Genomic DNA, 6725 nt, shown 5'->3' with positions numbered 1-6725 from the left:
AGAGGTGGATCAAAACTTCTGACACCCAACCATTTGGTCAATTGTGCATTAAATATGTCCTAGTATTTTACAAAATTGACTTGGTATAATTTTGCAACTAATATATGGTAGGCCCTTCACAAAAAAATCTCTTTTCGGGCACTCAAAAAATGGAAAATGAATTTTTCGTCCAAAGAAAATGAAAACTTCCTTAAGCAACATTGTTTGTCATTCCAATATGCACCCTTGTGCACAATATGAGATCATTTGAACAAACTATGCCATGTATGTGGCCATAAGATTGATCATTTGGCTTGAAAGCCATTGATCTCCACACGTGATAGCTCATTTCTGAGAACACTTTTTTAAAATAATTGCCGTATTACAAGTTTGTTATTTTTACTAGGAACTTGGCCACATATAATGACACAATGCGAAGGTTTCCCAATTTTTTGATTTTTTTTGAATTTTTTATGCCCGTTTCAAAATGCGGTCAAAACGGCGGGAATGGCCGTTCTTAGCTAGTGGTTGAATCTTGGAATTTTTTTGGTGTTTATATGATTAAATAGATACTTATGTACCTAGAAATGATTTTTGGAAAAAATAAATAGCAAACTACAAGGCAGCTACAGTTCAAATTTGACCCGCTTCCAACTGAATCAGCGGAAATTTGTCTTTTTCATGAGAGGTGGATCAAAACTTTTTACACCCAACCATTTGGTTAATTGTGCATTAAACATGGCCTAGTATTTTATAAAATTGATTTGGTCCATTTTTGCAACAATTATTTGGTAGTTCCTTCACAAAAAAACCTCCTTTTAGGCACTCGAAAAATGGAAAATGGTTTTTTCGTCCAACGAAAATGAAAACTTACTTAGGCAACATTGTTTGCCATTCCAATATGCACCCTTGTGCATAATATGAGATCATTTGAACAAACTATGCCATGAATGTGGCCATAAGATTGATCATTTGGCTTGAAAGCCATTGATCTCCACATGTGATAGCTCGTTTCTGAGAACACTTTTTTAAAATAATTGCCATATTACAAGTTTGTTATTTTTCCTAGGAGCTTGGCCACATATGATGAAACAATGCGAAAGTTTCCCAATTTTTTGAATTTTTTTGAATTTTTTATGCCCGTTCCAAAATGCGGTCAAAACAGCGGGAATGACCGTTCCTAGCTAGTGGTTGAATCTTGGAATTTTGTTCGTGTTTCTGTGATTAAATAGATACTTATGTACCTAGAAATGATTTTTGGAAAAAATAAATAGCAAACTATGAGGCAGCTGCAGTTCAAATTTGACCCGCTTCCACCTGAATCGGCGGAAATTTGTCTTTTTCACGAGAGGTGGATCAAAACTTCTGACACCCAACCATTTGGTCAATTGTGCATTAAATATGTCCTAGTATTTTACAAAATTGACTTGGTACAATTTTGCAACTAATATATGGTAGGCCCTTCACAAAAAAATCTCTTTTCGGGCACTCGAAAAATGGAAAATGAATTTTTCGTCCAAAGAAAATGAAAACTTCCTTAAGCAACATTGTTTGTCATTCCAATATGCACCCTTGTGCACAATATGAGATCATTTGAACAAACTATGCCATGAATGTGGCCATAAGAGTGATCATTTGGCTTGAAAGCCATTGATCTCCACACGTGATAGCTCGTTTCTGAGAACACTTTTTTTTATAATAATTGCCGTATTACAAGTTTGTTATTTTTCCTAGGAACTTGGCCACATATGATGACACAACGCGAAGGTTTTGCATTTTTTTGATTTTTTTGAATTTGTTATACCTGTTTCAAAATGACACATTTCTTGGACCAATCAGAAGGCAGAACCTCCCTTCCCACAGATCACCCCCCTAAGCCGATCTGAGCCGTCCACACCATACAGATCCAACATCTCCTAAACGCACGCTGGCCAACCAAACCCTAGCATCGTGCAGCACACTCCCCTCCCTCTCCCTCTCCCCGACCCATGCGGCGCCTCCTCCCTCTCCCCGACCCAGATCTCCCTCCCCGACCCAGACCTCCCTCTCCGCCATCCCAACTCCTACCCCGCCGCTGGCCTCCCCCCAAGCGCCGCTGCTCTTGACCTGCAACAACCAACGACGACGGCCCCCCGTCGCTGCCCCCTCCTTCCCCATCCCGCCGCGGCGAGGAGATCCATTCCCGCCGCCGCCGTTGCCCCCGCCCCCTTCTCCGTGATTCAGACCACATCCTCCCACCATAGCTCACTGCCGGGCCTCCTCCTCCCCTCCTCGCAGATCTAGAGCACAAATCCAAACAGCACACCATTCGCCTGTTGGCTTCCCCCTTCCTTCCCCTCACGCGCGCGACCTCGTCATCGTCGTCGGCTCAGAGATCTCGCCTTCCCGCCGGCAGCAGCCATGGACACCGTCGACTCCATGGTGGACCCCCTCCGCAAGTTCGCCAAGGACAGCGTCCGCCTCGTCAAGCGCTGCCACAAGCCCGACCGCAAGGGTAAGGACCGCCACAAGCTCGCCCGCTCTCCTCATCTCGGATCCGGTTTGTTTCCGTCCAGATCTGGCGCTGATTTGGCGCGCAGAGTTCACCAAGGCGGCGGCGCGAACGGCGATCGGGTTCGTCGTCATGGGGTTCGTCGGCTTCTTCGTCAAGCTCATCTTCATCCCCATCAACAACATCATCGTCGGCTCCGGCTAGGTGCGAACGCGTCTCCTCCGATCCCGTCTCCCTCTTGCTTGCACGGTTTAGTTAGACTTGGTTCCTGTTTGTCTCGTGCTGTGATCTGTTGGATCTGCAGTGTGCGCGCCTGCCCCCGGGGATTTTGCGGCTGCAGGCCTGCGAAATTGAGTTCCGTTGACATTCGGCTTTTGAATATGTTGGGTTTTAGCACATCTTCTTAGGAAATTCCTGCTTTGAGCAATATTTAGTATATAAGTTAGGTTTTAGTAGATCCTGCTAATTTCCTAGTTTGTTAGGAGAATTGGGATGAATTCAGGGTAGTCAGCTGTGGGGAACTGGGGTTTGACTCTTGACTTTTAAGTTCGTTTCAGTGTAATTTATCTGACAAGTGCGACCAGACAAATTGACATTCTGAATGGATTGTTTGTCACAAGTAATAAGTTGTTTTTACTTTATGAGTAATGTTTTGATTTGATAGTACTATCCTGAAATTTCCTCTTTCGCCAGATCTGACGCTGATTGGGCGCGCAGAGTTCACCAAGGTGGCGGCGCGGACGATGATCGGGTTCGTCGTCATGGGGTTCGTCGGCTTCTTCGTCAAGCTCATCATCATCCCCATCAACAACATCATCGTCGGCTCCGGCTAGGTGCGAACGCGTCTCCTCCAATCCCGTCTCCCTCTTGTTTGCACGGTTTAGTTAGACTTGGGTCCTGTTGTCTCAAGATGTGATCTGTTGGATCTGCGGTGTGCGCGCACAGTCCTGCGATCTGACCAATATTTAGTAAGCTAGATTTTAGTAGATCCTTTTTTCCTCCAAATAGACCTGCCAATTTCTACCTTGTTAGGATAATTCAGATGAGTCAAGGGTAATCAGCTGTGGGGAACTAGGGTCATGCGTAAGTCATTGCCGCTAGTTGCCTCCGCAGGACGAATTGGGGGCATAGGCTGGTTCCTCACCACACAATTTGGGAAAAGAGGAGCTTTTGCAATGTTTCGCTGTTTCTGCACATACCACCAGTTCGCCCAAGTTGGTGTCGATTCAGTGCATCTAAATTGGCACCTTCTGAGTAGACAGGTTACATACCAATGTTTGTCCATGGTTCGTGCTATGTGTCGATGTATTCTTCATTCTTTAATGCACCTGTGTTCACGCATGGCCAGCTTTATGTATTCACAATATAAAGTTGATCTATACACGCATGGCAAGCTTTTGTAAAATAAGAAAATAGGTAGGAGTTAAAATATTGTAGGACACGTGTTATGCAGTGTTGATCTATACTTTAATGCACCTGTGTTCACACATGGCCAGTTTTATGTAGCAGTGTCGCGTGTGACCTCAAAAAGGCTTTGAAAATCCTGATTGAAAATGAAGATGGTACTACTGATTCTCAGACTAGGAACATTGTGTTTCCTGAGCTCTTCCAATCCATTTCATAGAATCCATGCTGGTGGTGTCTTCTACAATATGTGCATTATTCTATTTACCATGTTAGCTATGGCCGACCAGTCTGTTCTATCTGTTTCATGTGGTCGTCCGATATGTGTGGTGCCAACTACCATTTCTTTGCTAGCTGATGTCAATAGTCTTTTGGTTCATACAGCTTAGTGCCTCATATATGAATGCTCTTTCTGGGTTTTTCAATTTCTCTTCCCCCTATCTTTTGCTGACTACACTAATTATATGCCTGTTCTACACCGATGCTGTTTTTTTATGCTGGTCCTATGTCAAGGGTGTTAATATCTACTACCTATTTAGTGCTTGTTGTGCAAAATCTTTTGGTTATTGTAAATCGTTCCCTGCTGTATAAAGTTTGGTTTTAGTCTGTTGCATTTTGTTGGTTCCTATCTTGTCAATGTATACAACAATATGCTTTCTTGGTGGCCATTTGTGCTTCACATTTTTTGGGTATGCTACTTCTCTAATGAGTGGGTGCATCTCTTCTTTGTTTTATCATTCTATATTGTTTTCCTAACCTTTTTGGTATTCTGCTTTCTCCTTGCAGATGGCAAGCACCATTTTGTTGGTTCCTGTCTTGCTAATGTCTACAACAATGTGTGCGTCCTCTGTCTCATTTGCGGCATTACCGTAGGGCAACTCATAATGGGCCTATCAAGCATACTGACCTTGTGATGATAGATAAAGAGGTTGATTTCAGTGCCATTCTGATAAATATATTTTTAGCCCTATGAATTGAAAAATGAGTGCTTCTTGGTTGTTTCTGTTGTTGGTCTAGAAGATTCTTGGTGCTTTTAGTGCAGTACTATACTATGCTCCTTGGCACTTCTTGCTGTGTTAACTAAATGGTTTAGTCCTGCGCTTCATAGAAGCGGTTTTAACTAAATGTAATGAACTAATTAAGTGCCTTCTTTTATTGTTGGCTAATCCTTTGGTTTTATCGCATGCTACATTCTACTCTCTGCATTCCTAAATATAAGTCTTTCTAGACATTTCAAATGGGCTACAACATACGGATGTATATGATGATATGCTACCACTCTAATAAGTCCAAGCACTATAAACCCTATGAGCTTAATAATGATACTCTGCAAGCTATGAGTAAAGTGCTCTATTTTCTTGCGTCACCTTGTATGAATGAGTATATCATCTTAACTATCTGGGGACAAAAATCATTGTATTAGCTGAATTTGTGTTATCGTTCTAAAGAACTTGTCCTTTTTTTGAATGTTCTGTTCATAATATATTGGCTCCAGTGTTTTGATTCTTCTCTTCTGATTCATGTAAGAGGGCGACGGCCGAAGGCATGATGATAGTTCTATTGCTGTCCTAGTGTAGCGAAGGTAGCCTAGTCGACTATGGTCGCGTAGTTAGTCATGCATACAGTTTCATCTGACTGGAGCAGGAGCCTAGTTTGTGCTAATTGTCAATTCTCATTGTGATTGTCCCTATATCTGTGTGACTGATTGTATTTGTATCTGTGTTGTAACTGTGTCATGACAGAAGGAGCCCAGTATATTTGTATGACTGTAATTGATTCTCGCTGTTGTTATTTGAAATATTACTTGTGTTTTCTGTCTGTTCTTATTTAAACATGGTTATTTATTTCTGTCAAATTGTCAAATTGTAATCTGAATAATATGATGCTACCAAAAGGGTCCCACTTTAATAGAACCTGACAACTGGGACCCATCTGACTAGTGGACCCTTCTTTTGGGAAAAAAGAAAAACTAAATTCGTTTAGACAAAAAGGCCACAACCCAACAATAAAAAGGCTGCAATATTGGACTTGGCCCATGAACCCAACCAAAAATTGACAGACAGAAAAAAACACAAATAGGCTGAATTGTTGGGCTAGGCCCATGTAGAAAATCGAATTGGACCGGGCTAAATCTTGTGCCACGTCAGATTGCCACGCTGGATGCCTACGTGGCCTGGAGAGATTGCTAGTGACCAAAACGCCACAGTAGATGTATTTTGGTCATAAACGTCTACGACCATTCCAGAAGAAAGGTCGCTATAGTCAGTTTACGACGGCCAGCTTTTGACCTTATGTTTTTGGTCACAAAAAGGTCACAAATGGAAATTTGTGACCATTGAGTGACCAATAGTGGTGGTCACAAGTTGACATATTTCTTGTAGTGGACGCTAGGGTTGTAAAGATATGAATATGCAGTAATCCGAAAGTTGTTCGGAGTCCCGGATGAGATCCCAGACGTCACGAGGAGGTCCGGAATGGTCCGGAGGTAAAGAATTATATATAGGAAGTGCTGTTTCGGCCAACGGGAAAGTTTCGGGGTCACCGGTATTGTACCGGGACCACCGGATGGGTCCCGGGGGTCCACCGGGTGGGGCCACCCATCCCGGAGGGCCCCATGGGCTGAAGTGGGAGGGGGAACCAGCCCATAGTGGGCTGGTGCGCCCCCCTTCGCCCACCCCCTGCGCCTAGGGTTGGAAACCCTAGGGTGGGGGGCGCCCGACTTGCCTTGGGGGGCACTCCACCCCCCTTGGCCGCCGCCCCCCTTGGGAGATGCAATCTCCATGGGCCGGCGCCCCCCCAGGGGCCTATATAAAGGGGGGGAGGGAGGGGGCAGCCGCACCCTTGCATCTTG

At 43.9% G+C, this 6725-nt stretch overlaps 1 pseudogene; it reads left to right on the top strand.

Moving 5' to 3' along the window:
* The first annotated feature begins 2360 nt into the window (after positions 1 to 2360).
* On the top strand, positions 2361 to 2693 carry LOC125512990 (protein transport protein Sec61 subunit gamma pseudogene; annotated as a pseudogene).
* The last annotated feature ends 4032 nt before the right edge of the window (positions 2694 to 6725 follow it).

This window comes from Triticum urartu, chromosome 6A, assembly GCF_056163025.1.
Source record: "Triticum urartu cultivar PI428250 chromosome 6A, HENAU_Tu73, whole genome shotgun sequence".
NCBI classification, from domain to species: Eukaryota; Viridiplantae; Streptophyta; class Magnoliopsida; order Poales; family Poaceae; genus Triticum; species Triticum urartu.
The sequence above is the reverse complement of the archived record's forward strand: the minus strand, read 5'-3'. Positions and strand labels throughout refer to the sequence as shown.